This window comes from Hibiscus syriacus, unplaced genomic scaffold (genome assembly GCF_006381635.1).
Source record: "Hibiscus syriacus cultivar Baekdansim isolate YM2019G1 unplaced genomic scaffold, ASM638163v2 tig00111873_pilon, whole genome shotgun sequence".
Classification (NCBI taxonomy): domain Eukaryota; kingdom Viridiplantae; phylum Streptophyta; class Magnoliopsida; order Malvales; family Malvaceae; genus Hibiscus; species Hibiscus syriacus.
The window spans coordinates 492068-509159 of record NW_024063206.1 but is presented as its reverse complement, the minus strand read 5'-3'; the positions used below and the strand labels follow the sequence as shown (position 1 = coordinate 509159).

The 17092-nt window shown below is 33.1% G+C and overlaps 1 pseudogene; it reads left to right on the top strand.

Moving 5' to 3' along the window:
* The first annotated feature begins 2680 nt into the window (after positions 1–2680).
* Positions 2681–15223, top strand: LOC120172622 (annotated as a pseudogene).
* Positions 15224–17092: the final 1869 nt, after the last annotated feature.

The following is a 17092-nucleotide window of genomic DNA, read 5'->3' as shown; positions in this document are numbered from 1 at the left end:
ACCTAAATAACTCTGATGAATTATCTTCCTCCTTATCTCAACACTCTAGTCTGTGCAAAACACCTTCCACCACTACAAAAAATGCACCTGACAATGACCCTGAAACCATAACTCCCAACCGAAACAACTCAGTGTTTACTCAAGAAGAAGGAAAGATGTTGCTAAAGAAATCAATCAGCCTAGCATTTGCCAAGAACTATATTCGGGTCTTGTTGCATCTAAAACAAAAGGTAATGATGGTTACCAAGAGGCTATTATTGTTGATCTTGATGACTTTCCTATTGCTATTAGGAAAGGGGGGGGGGTAAGAAAATGCACTTCTCATCCCATAAATAAGTATGTTGTATATGGAAAATTAAAATCTAATTTCAGGGCCTTCATTGCCAACATGAACAGTGTGAAAATCCCAAGAAATGTGACAGAAGCATTTCAATCTCCTGAGTGGAAAAAGGCTGTGGAAGAGGAGATAAAAGAGTTGCAAAAGAATAAGACACGAGTTTGACAGATTTTCCAGAAGGGAAGAAAGCTGTTGAATGCAGGTGGATATTCACAATCAAATATCATTTGGATGGGAGTGTGGAAAGATACAAGGCAAGGCTGGTTGCTAAAGGTTTCTCTCAGTCCTATGGCATCGACTACCAGGAGACTTTTGCACCGGTTGCAAAATTGAATACCATCAGAATATTGTTATCAGTAGCTGTTAACATGGACTAAAAATTGCATCAGCTGGACATAAAGAATGCTTTTCTGAATGGCAACCTTAAAGAAGAGGTATACATGGAGGCCCCCCCGGATTAGAAGGAAATGTCACTAAAAAAACTATGTGCAAGCTCAATAAATCCTTATATGGCTTAAAACAGTCTCCCAAGGCTTCGTTTGATCGATTTGCTAAGGCTATGATACATAATGGTTTCAAAGCCAAGTGGATCACACATTATTCAGAAAAATTACACTGAGTGGTAAGATAACTCTCCTAATTGTCTATGTAGATGATATGATTATAACTGGCAGTGATATAGAAGAAATAGAAAAGCTAAAGATGAATCTTGCAAAGGAGTTTGAAACCAAGGATTTAGGGAGTAAGATGTATTTCCTGGGTATGGAAGTTGCAAGGTCCGAGGAAGGGTTGGTCATAAACCAACGTAAGTATGTTTTGGATCTTCTTGCAGAAACAGGGATGCTCGACTGCAAACCAGTTGAAACTCCAATGGAGCCAGGCTTGAAATTTTGCAAGGACGGGACTGGAAATCCAGTAAACAAGGAAACCTACCAAAGATTAGTTGGGAACTTGATCTACCTTTCACTGACCTGACCTGATGTTGCATACTCAGTGAGCATTGTCAGCCAACATATGAGTGATCCTCGAGAAGAACATTTGGGAGCTGTTAACAGAATTCTAAGGTTATTGAAGTTTACCCCAGGAGTTGGACTTATATTTAGAAAAAATCAAGACAGAACAGTGAAAGTTTATATGGATGCAAGCTGGGGAGGTGAATTAACTGATAGAAGGTCAATTAGTGGCTACTGTACCTACGTTTGGGGTAATTTGGTGACTTGGAGAAGTAAGAAACAAGTCGTTGTTTCTCGAAGTAGTGTTGAGTCAGAGTTTAGAGCAATGGTATGCATTTTCTCATTTTAACTGTAGTTCTTTACAGGTGAAAGATTTAATCAGTGTATCTGCTGAGGCTTATACTAGTGAACAAATGCTCAAGATGGTATGCATTTTCTTCTGATGCAATTTGAAATTCTGAGAAAATCCAGTTGTCTCTCATTTTAACTGTAGTTCTTTACAAGTGAAAGATTTAATCAGTGTATCTGCTGAGGCTTATACTAGTGAACAAATACTCAAGATGGTATGCATTTTCTTCTGATAGCATGCAATTTGAACTTCTGAGAAAATCCAGTTGTAAGGAGGAAACCTGGTGTAGGACAAGTAACCCGCATATTCTGAAACCAAAATCATTCAGTAGTGAAAACTACAATGAAACTAAACAGCATAGGTATTTATAACTCAAAATCCTAATAAATATGTATATAAAAACAGTTATAACTCTTCAGCCTGAACTTATAAAGTAAAATAATTACTAAATATAAAATTATCTAAAATAGCCTAACTAGGATACCTCTGTTCCGCATCACTCAGTGTTTGAATTTGGAGTCTATTTGCTTTGTTTATTTTTAATTGCAACCCTCTTGCTGGAATCCTCTCTTCGGACCAATTGCAATAGCTACTTCTAGCACCAAAGTCTAGGACTAAAATAGATATATTGTTATGCAAGTATCTTCGTTGATATGAGACCTTCGATAGTTGTTTGCTCGTATTGTTCTTAACAATACAAAAATAATTTGAACTGTCAGGAGAAGCTCGTTCTTAAAAGCTTGAAGTTTCGCCTAAATGTGCCTACTCCCTATGTCTTCAAGTTAAGGTTCATCAAGGCTGCTCGATCAGACACCAAGGTATGTGGTAGCTTTTCGAACATCACTGTCGGCTCAGCTATTTGATAAGGTTTGTCAATTAAAATATTGAGAAGAAAAGTAGGTTCATGGACTTGTATTGGAACCGGTCATTTGATATTTTGGGATTGTTGATTAGGGTTCTATTTGGATAATAGGTATGATGTACTGATTTAAATTGGATAGACAAAATGTTGAAAAGTTTGGAAAACATTTGTTTTTGGTGATGGATGTTTGGTTTCAGTTTGAACATCTAGCCTTCTACCTCATAGAGCTCTGCTTGGTTGAATATGAAGCTTTGAAATTCAAGCCCTCCTTGGTATGTGCATCAGCTATGTACCCTGCAAATGTCTCCCTCTTGGACACCGTTGGTTTGCAAACACGCGTTATAATGTGCCGGAAATCAGACACGTCTCTTTTAATGTCTTCTTCTTTTTGTTGGTGGATCTTTATTTATTGCCTGATTGTGAGCAGGGAGTGTGCAGAAATGATTTTAAGATTCCAAAGAGCTGTCAATTTGGGGCAATTGAAGGTCACATTCGAAAAGTACACGAGTAAGGAGCTCAGCGGAGTTGCGGCGATCACACCCTTGGATAGACTTCCTTGAACTTCATGAATTTAGTTGCTTGAGTTCAGTTTTAGAATGTTAATAAAAATACAATTGTAGTATGTAACACAGGAAATAGCATGGAAGCACTGGAGTTATGGTGTTGTAGTTTTATGTATGTTGATTGTATTGAGCTCTAGTTTCCTACTTTTAAGAGAGATTGATGATGAACACAATGTTATGATGATGGATTCTGGTTGTTTTATGTTTTTTTAATTATATTTTAGTATATTTTACTAATTATATATTCGTTTAATGAAATTTGATTTAGTATAATTGAAAGTATCAACGTAAAAAGTTTTATATAATTTATTGTTTTCTATTAAGAAAATATATATTTTGCATAATGATTTTTCGGCCCCTAGACTTTAAATTTGAATTAGATAGCTTTTAAAAATTGATTGTATAATCATTTTATCCATTTAGCTTTTATTGTGTTCTCTTCATCTCGTAATATTGGGCATAAAAAGGTTTTTTTAATATAATCAAATTTATATTTAAAAAATAATAATTTAATTACTAAATTGGTATGAATGTCGAATGATATTCGGTTTAAGTTGCTCTCCAAATGAACTAAAATTAAGTGGGAGGAGTATAAAAACATGAATCAACCGGGCAAGGGGGGGGGGGGGAAGTTATGGATCGAAGATGATGCTCTTTTCCGTTTATGAAAATGCCAAAAGTGTCTATATATTAAATTATGGATTCGTAAAGTAAATGCTGCCGAATTTATTTTTCATTTCTAAAAAGTCCGAAAAGCGTTGTGATATTTCATAAAAAATCAAAGCCTTTTGCCTCGTTTTCCATCTTTTTGCTGAACCGTTCGTCTCCCGCTCTACAGGTCGCAACTCCCTCTGTTCTTCGGATTGCTTCTCTACGCTCCTCGAATGGTATGAGTATCAATTTACGTTTTGCGTCTCCTGTTTTATTTCTACATCATGCTCGTCCGCGCTCAACATAATTTCTTATTTGTAGAACTCTAAATGTTCTTAAATCATCGCGATTCCAGAAAAAGGGGAAAAAACGGTTTTATTATCTTATTATTGATTTTACATGATCCATAGTCCCTTTTTTCCGTGCCTGAAAGTAGGTTTTGGATGCCGTAATCTGTTTTTTGGCGATCCTTGACATGATTAATCTATTTTGATATAAGAATAAATATTATTTTCCATTTCTAAATTCTTTTGCTTCAGTTAGATGAAAGTATTAAGACGTGCAGATGAATTAAGGGATTGGAGTTTGTTTTTTGCCTTTTTACTTTTTGGTGTTTGATTCGGTTTGTGAATGGTTTCCAAATGGCTCGTTGTTTGGGTTGGAATCCGCTAGCCAGCTGCATTGCCCTCCACTATGCGACATATGTCAACTTCCCACTTACATCACTCATCTCTTTTTCTTATTATAATTCGAGAGTTGATGAGGTCAGTTTTTCTTTTTAAATCAAGTTAAGGTCAGATCGAATTTTATATAAGTTAATGGCGAATTCAGGTAGATGATGAAAAACTTACTACTCAACCCGACTTAGGAGTTTTAGTATAAATTTATACATTTTTTTAGGGTCGAATCAGGTTTATACTACAAAAAATTGAGACGTATATTTTTATGTCAAATTCGAGTAAAAAGTATATATATTTTAGGTTAGATTGACCAAAAACTCGACTAATTTCCATCTCTAGACAATAGACTGATTATTGAATTCAGATTATACTATAATTATGACTTCTTAAAATTAAGAGTTATGATATATTTGGTAGAATAATAATTTTAGTCTCTTAATTTTATTAATTTATTTGTTTAAAGCTATTTAATTATGATGGAATAATAATATTATTTTAATTTAATTTTAAACGTCTAGATATCTTGATTTTGTGTTTTAAAGTATTAAACTAATTTGATTCTCAATTTTATTATTTTCGTACTTTAAAATACAAAATTATTTAAATATATAGTAAAATGCACCATTCTTCACTGAATATCATCCTCTCTTATTTTACTTTGTACTTTTAATTTTTCTAATTTACTTATTCGAATTGCTCCTATTTTGATCATTCTAAATAATTTTATTATTATTTTTGTGGCATTTTTATTATTATTTAATATAAAAAAATAGTTTTATTATTATTTTCAAGATCGGCGGTGGTCGACGATGGACAGTGACTATTTTAAGTCTTTTTAAATTTAATAATAAGAAAATATTATTTTATTATTTATTTTAAATTATTTTTATATTAAATAATAAAAAAATGTCATGTCATACAATAATAATAATAATAATAAAATAATCTAGAGCGATCAAAACAAGAGTAATTCGAAAGTTCAATGCGTTAAGTTAAAAATTTAAGGACAATAAATAAAATAGGAAAGTGAGTAAAGTTCAATGAAAAATGATATAATTTATCCTTAGAACAATTGCGTTATTTTATTCTTATTGAAATATTGAACTAAGTAATTTGTTTTTGTGCTAAAAGGAAAAATATTTGTGTGTTTGGATGAAATGAAATTAGTAGTAATTGTTGATTGTGGACATGTGAGCAGTAGCAACAAGTAGGGATGGAACGAAAGTAGTTATTTCGAGGCCATTGTCAATAGAGAGTGATTCCGATGTGGATTATATTTATAAGGCTCCCAAGACAGTTCAAAGAATTTTAAGCCTATTCAAGAGTATAGGACCAAGCTATGATCTCACCTCCTTCAAGGCAAGTTTACCTCATGCCTTATTTTCACCCTTAATTATTTAGTTAATTAATATCCCATGCTCGTTTGTTGCTAATCCATTTATTATTTTTTTAAGAATTTGATTAGAAATGTTATACTTAAAATGAAATTAGATCTTAACTTATCAAGTGGTCTCAATAGTTAAAGTGAGTGTTGTTATTCTTAAAGATCCTGAGTTCGAATAACTATATTTGTAGGGAGTATGCGTTTTGTTAGTAGTTAAAAAGTATTCTGATCAGATATTACGTTATAAAAACTCTAGAGTAATTAAAAAAATACTAGACATTGATTATAATTTAGAGCATTTTAATGCCCACACTAGCTAGGCCTAGTTTAGTGTATAACAAATGTTTATGGAATTTTGATTCCAATCTTCATCTATGGTTTCAGCTTTTCAAGTATGACCCACGTTTTTTAAATTATTTTTCACTTAAAGAAACCTAATGTAATCTATAACATTAATAACAAATAAAGATACATTGCCCCTCCTCATGAAGTACTAATCAGGAATGGAATGAACCGATGGGAGTGTATGGGTGTTGTCTTCTAAAAATATTTAAATTTAAATATATATATATATATTAGATAATTTTTTGTATTTTTATTAAAAATTTGTTTTTACCTCTTAAAATTTTAAAATTTTACCATTTAACATTTTTTAGGTTCATTTTTTAACATAAAATTATACGTTCATCCCTAATACTAATACAAGAAAATGAGTGAATAAATATTACAAAAAATGAAAAATGAAGGAGAAAGAAATGAAGGAATTAAAAAAAAAAAGAAAATGAAGCGATGAAATTTTATGTTGGTTTTTTGAATGTATATTTTGTCATTTGATGTGATTTGATTTTGATTAAGTTAAATGATTTATTAAAATAATTGAATTTAGAAGAAAATCAAATATTACCTCAGCTGTTTCAATTTTATTGGATTTTGTATTTTAAATGATTTAGTTTATATATATAAAGTTGTATTAATTAAATAATTTATATGGACAGTACAATTTAGTTAGTTAATTATTTATCAATATTTTTATTTAGTTATAAAATAGTGATTAGAGAAACTACAATTAAAATGTATCGTAAGTCATCATTATAATCTAAAGGTGCTAAATAACAAATCAAAATTCATCTTATACTATTGTAAAAACATCATCTTAGACAAAATCATAAATAAAAGATATATTATGCTTAATTTTAAAAAATACGTTTAAATACGTCTAAAGCTAGGATATATGTGGATGTTTAAAAAAACACTACGACACATATAAAGCGAGGAATTAAAAATTTACGTGAAAACATGCTTTTTATAATTTTTTTTTGAAGAGATACAAGATATGTTTTTATAGCTTTTTGAAGAGGCGCAAGATACGCCGCTTTAGAAATAAATACTTTTATTGTTTGTTGTTTAATGGTATGAACAAGTTGTTTCATGTGACGGCCATTTATGTTTGTGGAGACAAAGGAGTGTAGAGTTTGTCACCTGCCCATGACCTTTTTCACTTGTCAATAGCCTGAGTAAGCCAAAATCTTCGATAAGAAACTACAAAGAAAGATTAGAACATTCAGTTTGTTGAATCATTAGATGCTAAGCACTATTAGATTTATTAGCTATTATATAATATTTGTGTGAACAAATTGTTTCATTTGACAATCATCTATAGCTGTGGAGGCGAAGGCATGTATGTAGTATGCCACCTTTCCATGACTTCTGTCACCTATTAATAGCTTGATTAAGCCAAGAGCTTCCTTAAGAGCGTACAAGAAAAGATCACAGGATTCAATTTAGTGAACCATTAGATGTCAAGCACTATTAAATTTATTAGTTATCAAATAATACAGGATTCAATTTATTGAACCATTAGATGTCAAGCACTATTAAATTTATTAGTTATCAAATAATACATAGGGATCAATGAAATATATAAAATGACAATCATGAGAGTTAAAATGAATATTAGGATATCACCACGTCTTCTCTATAAAAACGTGCCTTCGTCTTGCGATTTATATTTAACTTTCATAGACTCTTTGCGTCTCAATCCGTAATGCGTCTTTTAAACCTAAGATGGTACAATAAACAAGTATAATTTGTTCAAAATGAATGAAATCACATGGAAAAAGACTAAATATTTCGAAGGATTTTCATTCATTTTGTATATAATATACTAATTTGGTATCATTATGATATCAACTCAAATGAGAAAACAAAATAAGGCCACCAAGGACTTGTTAGTTTCAACAACAGTCCCATTTAATAAAAAAAAACTGCCAAATTAAAATGTTTAAATACGGGAATTGATAGAGACATGGGTTTGGGTGAATTGTTTTGTGCAGCCGCCACCTCTATTCAACTTTCCCAAGTCTCATCTTCAATGTTATGGGGAATCAGTTTATTGTATTGGCAGTGACATGCTGAGCGGATGTAGCCAGGAAGACAACCCTGTTGACCGATTCATATCGGTTGTGTGTTGGAGCATTTCCACGTTGCGACCTCCAATATTTGGCTTAGTCCCTTACAACCCTATCCTTGGTGAGACTCATCATGTCTCCAGGGCATCTCTCAATGTCCTACTCGAGCAGGTATTTTCATTTTCATTTCTTGATTTTAATTTCTTGTTTCTACAGGCGTAAGTGAATATGTATTGGATGAACAATATTATGTCCGCTTGTTTATTTTTTAAGGTGTTTATGTTCGATTTATCATTTAAAATTTTAATATCGTATTTGTATTCATTTGTTTATTTTCGAAGGTTTGTGTTAAGTTCATTTAATGTTCGCGAACATGTTCGTTTAAAGTTTGAGAACATATTCATTTAATTTTCGTGAATATGTTATCTAATATGTTGGTTTGTTTATTTTTATCCTTTGATTTGCAAGCCAAAGAAAAATAGTAAAATTATACTATTAGTCTTTGAATTTTTTAGACTTTACAGTTAGAACTCCAAAGTTCACCATATGTTCAAATTAGTCCCTATATTCACCAATATTTTAAAAAAAGGAGAATCAAATACTTGAGCTTATAAACGAGTCAATAAATGAGCTTTCAAACGAGCATGTTCATGAATATAAATGTTGAGCATAGGAAATTAGTTTAATGTTGTTACGCTGTTAGGACTTTGTTAGAAATCAGTTAGAAGCAGTTACATTAGTATTAAAGCTATAAATATGTAATTTGTGTACATTTGATAATATATATGAAATAAGAAGTATTTTTTCAACATGGTACAACCTAATTTCAGTCCTTCATCTTTTGCCTTTGTTAGTCCTTTTGGCACTTCTTTCTTATTTTCTTTTCATATTCACCCGTCCTCGTTTAATTCCCTTTTTCCCCAATTTCTTTTCCTCTTTTCTCTCAACATGCCTTCTGCAGAGGAAATTGATTTCACTCATCTGATGTACCTTCATCCGTCCGATATGCCTGGGCTTCTCCTCGTCTCCCAGCCGCTCGTCGGGTTAGATAATTACAGCATCTGGAGTCGTTTGATGAAGATTGCATTGCTGGCCAAGAACAAGCTAGGGTTTATTGACGGTTCTTGTCAGCGTAGTGATTTCAGCAACGCCTTACAAGTCCAATGGGATCGGTGTAATGCGGTGGTTCTCTCTTGGATTTTGAACGCCGACAGTAAAGATTTGTCGGCTGGGCTGGTATTTACCTCCAGTGCTGCTTCTGTTTGGAGTGATCTACAGGAACGATTTGATAAGGTAGATGAATCTCGTATCTTTTTTTTTGCATAGAGAGATTGCTACTCTTTGTCAAGGTGAATCTACTATTTCAGGATTCTTTACTCGTTTGAAAATGTTATGGGACGAGTACGAGTCCTTGATTCCCTTCACTGCCTGCTATTGCGAAGTTTCCCAGCAGAACATGAAACATCTCGTTCAACAGAAGCTGTTTCAGTTCTTGATGGGTTTAAACGACTCCTATTCAAAAATTTGCAGTCAGATTCTACTCATGCAACCTGTGCCAACGATGAATCAAGCCTATTCCTGATGATTCAAGAAGAGTCTCAAAGGTCTCACCTCTCGGTGGTTGCTGCACATGATACAGTAGCATTATTTTCTAATTCTGCTGCTACTCCTGAACGTAAACTCTTTTCTGGAACCTGTGACTACTACAAAATTAAGGGTCACAAGAAGGATCAATGCTATCGATTGATCGGATTTCCCCCGAATTACAAGTTCACAAAGAAGAAAGGAACTTCCAGTGTTGTGGCCAATTCGAGCGTTTCTATTGACTCCTTGCCTGCATATACTCATTCTAATCATGTGCCTTCTACTCCGGTGTTCACTCAAGAGCAATATACTTAAATTCTGCAGCTGTTGAACAAGCCACCAGATTATACAGTTAATCTTGCAGGTATCTTCCCTAATAGTTCCATACAATCTAATACTTTGCTTAAATGGATTATTGACATAGGGGCAACAAACCATATTTTATATGATTTTAAGAGCTTGGATTGTCCCACTACTTGTGATTCATCCACACGATTCATGACTCTTCCTGATGGTAAACATGTCCCTATAACCCATCTTGGTTTATGTTTCCTTACTCCAGACTATAAACTTGAGAATGTTTTGTTTGTTCCCCAATTTAGACACAATTTGCTTTCAGTGTCTCGGCTTACTCATGATCTTCATTGCTTCCTCACATTTTATCTTGGTTTTTGTCTCCTGCAGGATCTCTCCACTGGAAAGATGAAGGGGATTGATAGGGAATCAAAAGGCTTATATTTTTTTGAGTCTTCTTTTTCTTCTGGTTTGTATCATGCCTTAAGTCAGCTTTCTTTTACTACATCTTGTATGGCTTCTGCCAGGTCCAATACATGTATTTGGCATGCTAGATTAGGGCATGCTTCCTTTTCTAAGATGAATAAAATAGATTTTCTACACTCTGTTAAAATTCAACAAGACTTAGTTCACAAATGCTCTATCTTCCCTTTAGCTAAACAGTCCATGTTGTCCTTCCCTATAAGCACTTCTAGGTCCTTAGTTCCATTTCAAATTATTCACATTGATTTGTGGGGTACATATAGGATTTCTACACATAGTGGACATCGTTTCTTTTTAACCATTGTTGATGATCACACTCGAATAACTTGGTTGTATATGTTGAAGAATAAAAATGATGCCCTTTCATCCCTCAAACAGTTTATTTCTTTGGTTAAAACTCAGTTCTCTGCTATAGTTAAAATAATTAGGAGTGACAATGGCTCTGAATTTTTTAATTATGAGTGCTCTCATTTTTTTCCTCTCTTGTCCTTATTCATCAAAGCTCATGTGTCGGCACTCCTCAACAAAATGGAGTTGCTGAAAGAAAACATAGACATATTTTAGAAGTTGCCCGTGCTTTACGTTTTCAATCTAATGTACCTCTTAAATTTTGGGGTGAGTGTGTACTCACTGCTTGTTATATAATCAATAGGCTTCCATCTTCTGTGATTCAATGGAAGACACCATTTGAAATACTTTATCATAAACCCCCAATCTGTCTCATCTCAAAGTCTTTGGTTGCTTATGTTATGCAACTAAGCCACATTATAATGATAAATTCTCTTCAAAAGCCATTCTATCTGTCTTCTTAGGTTATTCTACAACTCAGAAAGGTTATATTCTCTTTAATCTTGAACAAAAAACCTTCTTTGTTAACCGAGATGTTATTTTTCATGAAATATCTTTCCCTTTAAATTTGTATCTTCTGATCATTCTTTTTCCCCTTCTAATCCTCTCATTTCTGATTCTGATTTTTTACAAATTTCATTCCATTCACTAGTTAGTTCAACTCCTTCTTCAGATTCTGTTTTTCTACCAAATTCTTTAGAATCTTCTATTGCTCCTTTATCTCCCAATTCAACAGACCCTCCCAATGCTTCAACATATATAGCCACAGACATTATTCCTTCTGCTTCTGTTCCTAGTTCTGTATCTACTAGGGTTTCTTTTAGAGTTTCTAAACCTCTCTCTTGGTTGAATGATTTTGTTCATACCTGGCAATCCACTTCTCTTCCAGGTCAGTATCCTATATCTAACCATGTTTCTTATTCACATCTACCACCTCATACACAATCTTTTATATTTTTTGTTTCTCATTCCCTTGAACCCAAGACTTTTCAAGAAGCTCAATCTAATTCTCATGGGTTCAAGTAATGCAGGAGGAAATTCATGCTCTTGAATTAAATAAAACTTGGTCTCTTATTCCTTTGCCTTCAGGAAAAGTATGCATTGGGTGTAAATGGGTATTTAAAGTAAAATTCAAAGCCTCAGGAGAAGTTGAGAGGTTCAAGGCCAGACTTGTGGCTAAGGGCTATAATCAGAGAGAAGAGATTGACTTTGTAGAAACCTTCTCACCTGTTGCTAAACTTACAACTGTCCGTTTTGTCCTTGCTCTTGTTGCTATTTTCGATTGGCCTTTATTGCAAATGGATATTCATAATGCTTTTCTGCAAGGGGACTTATATGAAGAAGTTTATATGGAATTGCCTCAAGGGTTTTGTAGTCAGGGGAGATATGTGTGTGTAGACTACAAAAGTCCCTTTATGGTTTAAAGCAAGCCTCAAGACAGTGGAATGCCAAACTTACCGAGTCTCTACTTTTAGCAGGATATGTTCAGAGTAGATATGATTATTCTTTGTTTACTAAGAAACATTTGACTAATATTGTGGTGATTTTAGTTTATGTTGATGATTTGATGATTACTGGAAATGATGTGAAAATGATTGCTGAATTGAAAGAGGTTTTGCATAAGAATTTCAGAATGAAAGACTTGGGTGAGTTGAAGTACTTTTTTGGTCTAGAAGTTTTAAGATCAAAGGAATGGATACTTCTAAATCAGAGGAAATATGCACTTGAGCTGATTCAAGACATTAGAATTGGTGGTGCAAAACCTGCAGTAACACCTTTATAGCAGAATACCAAGCTTACTACAGTGGACTATAATGAATCGTTTCAACAACATCAGAGACAAGAAAAGATTCATTTAGCTGACAAAGCAGAATTTCAAAGGCTTATCGGAAGGTTGTTGTATTTAACACACACAAGACCAGACATAGCTTTTTCAGTTCAGTATTTAAGCCAGTTTATGCATCAACCCAAAAGGGAGCATATGGAAGCTGCTCTTAGAGTAGTGAGATATATCAAGAAGAATTCTTGTTTAGGAGTTATGTTAAAGGCTTCGAGCAATTTTCAGCTTATAGCAAATTGTGACTCGGACTGGGCAACTTGTCCCATGACAAGAAAGTCAGTTACACGATTTTGTATCAAACCTGGGGAGTCATTAGTGTCATGGAAGTCTAAAAAACAGAGCACAATCGCAAGATCATCAACAGAAGCTGAGTACAGGAGTATGGACATAATAACCTCAGAACTTGTTTGGCTGAAAGGGTTACTAAAAGAACTAGGAGTCAACAATGATCAACCATCAAAGGTTTACAGTGATAGTAAGGCAGCCTTGTAGATTGCATCCAATCCAGTGTTCCATGAAAGAACAAAGCACATAGATATAGATTGCCATTTTATAAGGGAAAAAATTCAGAAGGGGTTGATTCAAACAGTGTTTGCTCCAACCTCAAAACAACAGGCAGACATTCTAACAAAGGCGCTTGGAGTCTCACAGCATGAATATCTCTTATCCAAGTTGGAAGTAAAAGATGTGTTTTACAACCCAACTTGAGGGGGAGTGTTGAGCATAGGAAATTAGTTGAATGTTGTTATGTTGTTAGAACTTTGTTAGAAATAAGTTAGAAGCAATTACATTAGTATTAAAGCTATAAATATGTAATTTGTGTACATTTGATAATATATATGAAATAAGAAGTATTTTTTCAACAATATATGAACTGAACATGCATTTATTTGTATTTGTTCGTTTATTAAATGGATTTAAAAATTTTGTTCATACTTATTTGTTTAACTTAATAAACAAACGTTATACTAATAATAATAAATTATTACTGTCAATTCTCTTGTAGGTTTCTCACCACCCCCCAGTTTCTGCACTCCATGCAACTTACGAGGAACAAAACATTGAACTCATTTGGTGTCAACAATGTGCTCCTAAATTCAATGGTTCGTACCTCATTTGCTTTATACACTAAATTCATCAGTAATGTTTGATAATTGCCTAGTCTTGCACACTCTTAAAACGATAATACTTTAGGTGTGGCGGCGGTAAACGAGGTGCGAGCGAAGAGGCAACTCAAGCTCCTGAGTCGAGGAGAAATGTATGAAATGAACTCTCCAAATCTCTTGATACGATTTCTCCCTCTCCCCAGCGTCGATTGGGATGGTGACGTTCGGATCAGGTGCCTGGAGAACGGCCTCAAAGCCGAGTTACACTTCGGACATAAGTCTTTCCTTGGGCTTAGAGGAAGTCATAGATCAGTCAAAGGAAAGATCTACCAGCCATCAACTAAGAGGACTATTTTTCAACTTGATGGCAATTGAGACAGGTGTTTTAGCTTCTAAATACAGGAAATAGAAGTTGAAGTGATGTGAACAATTTATGTTTTGGTGCAGAACTGTGACAATGAAGGACACCACCAGTGGAAAGCTGACTGTTACATACAATGCTGAAGAAGTTTATTCAAAGCTGAAAACTCCTACTGTTGATGATTTGCAGGTAATTATTATGTAAAAATCATTTTGTTATACTCTCCCGAATGTCTTTCTTAAGATTGATCTTTGCGTATCATCTCCGCACATAAAATTTTCGGAGAATATCTCTAAACATAAGGACTCATGAGCCCTGCACTCCTATCACTCTATACATAGCAATCATGCGATCTATCAGAATCAAAATCAATTGATATCTCTATTCACATCAATCGGACCTATCACTATATATGCAACAATCATAAAACTAGCCTGACGCGAACATAAAGAGTCTCTATATATGAACCTCTCGTAACGAACTAAGGGGGAAATGAGGATTCTTGTTTTTCAAACTTCTTTTCCCTCCAAGCCAAAAATAATCAACTTCTTTGACATATTATTTATCTTAAAACTACTGATTACGACTATCCGTCCTATTTGGATCCTAATCATGAAGGATGAATCTTTTACAACTGTTACAACCCAAATGTTATCATCAACACATTTGAATTACTTGACATTCAAAATTCACACACAATAATGTTCATGTTTATGTCCATCCACATGTTCCAATTCAATCTCGATCCATCTCTTTTTGCCCTTTCAGGGAGTACCATCAACGGAATCGACCGCCATATGGAGCGAGTTAAGCGACGCAATAATGAGCCACGATTGGGAGAGAGCAAAAGAAGCAAAGAATGTAGAGGAGGAGAGACAGAGGGAGGTCTTGTGGGAAATAGAGTCCAAAGGAGAAACTTGGGTTCCTCAGCATTTCAATGTGACTCACAACACAGATGGTGACTGCTTTCCAAAACAACAATGGGTTCAACCTGCTGCAATTATTGTTCCTCTTCCATAAGCTAATTCAGATCAAAAAGCAATTAGCAGTACAAAAACACAAAACCTACTTGTAAACATGCTAAACGCTTACATATCAAAACCTAATTAAAGTTAAAATGTATACTATAAATACCATCATCAGTTTAGTGTTTTCAATTACATGAGATTTAGGTCGGTCCTGACTATTTTTAAGCTCGGGGCGAAAATTAAAAAAATATGCCCCTAATATAAAAAAAATTAAGAAATATCTAATATAAATATTTTATTAGATTTTTTAAAATTAAAAAATAGTAATTCATTACAATATAAAATATGTCAAAAAATATATTTAAGAATACAGATACTTAAAAAATAGTACATTCGAATATTTTAATGCTAAACCATTGATGATAGTGTCAACATCAATGTTTTCCAACATATTTTTCTCAATACATAACATAGCATTTGAAAATGAAATAAAGATCTTTTCTAGAATTTGAAAATATATAAAATTAAAAGAAAGAATTTGAAAACATGATCTACCTAGAATTTTAAGAACAATCTTCTATATTATTCAAGCACCATAATTGATAACAAACAATTGTGACTTTACGTGTGATACAAATATGATAAATTAAAAAATGAGAATAATAATTTTCAGATGAATCGTGAAACATGAAAGAGAAAAAAAACATATTAATTATAATTAAAAAATTTCCTCTCGTTAAGTTTTGAAAAAAAATAATGTTAATAATTTTTTTCATTGATATGAAAAATCGGGAAAGAGATTTGGTGAATTGGTAGTGAAAATTTGGAAAGACCAAAATTAAAGAGTTTAATTGATTTTTTTTTAATTTTGAGAAAGAAATATTAAATTAGAATTTTATGGAAGAATAATTTATTAACATTAATATAAAATTCAATAAAGATAATTGACACCTTGTCCCATTGTTTTATTGAGTAAATTATGTATTTAATACCTAAATTATCAGTTTTGATATGTTTTAGTACCTAAATTTTTAATTTTTTTCAAAATCATACGTAAAGTTTAGTTTTTGTTTCATTTTAGTACCCCCGTTAAAAACTTTAGTTTTTTTATTTCATTTTAGTATCCATTCAAAATTTAACATTAAGTTTTATTTTTTTTGAAATATTAGGTACTAAAACAAACCAAAACTGATAGTTATGTACTAAACGCGTTAAGTTTTTAACGGCGTGTACTAAAATGAAATGAAAACTAAATGTTAGATATGATTTTGAAAAAAATAAAAAATTTAGGTATGGAGAAGAGTTCTCTGGAAAGCTTTCTTTTAATCTTTCATTTCCCACGTGGTGGTAATCTAACCCTCTCAATTAATTATCTTGCTACCCAATGACCATTTTGCCCTTCTATTCTTCTTTCTTTGATATTTAATCCTATACAAAATTTACAATATAAGTCCCTAAACTATTCAATTTATCTACTTTGGCCAATAAATTCTGAAGTTTTTTAATTTAGTCACTAACCCGATATTGAGGATGTTACAAATCTCCCCCTTAAGAAAATTCATCCTCGAATTTTCATTGAGCAAAGAGATAGGGGTACTGATTCCTCATGTCCTCTTCACGCTCCCACGTTGCTTCGTCTTCCTTGTGATTATTCCACAAGACTTTGACCAATGGAATAATCTTGTTTCTTAACTGTTTCACCTCATGAGCTAATATTTGGACCGGTTCTTCCTTATAAGTCAGATCAGACTGAACTTCTATCTCTTCTGGTGTCACGATATGGGAGGATCAAATCTATATTTCTGAAGCATTGAAACATGAAAGACATCATGGATCTTCTCCATTTCAGGTGGCAAAACTAATTGGTATGCCACTGGTCTCACTCTCTTTACAATCTCATAAGGTCCAATAAACCGAGGAC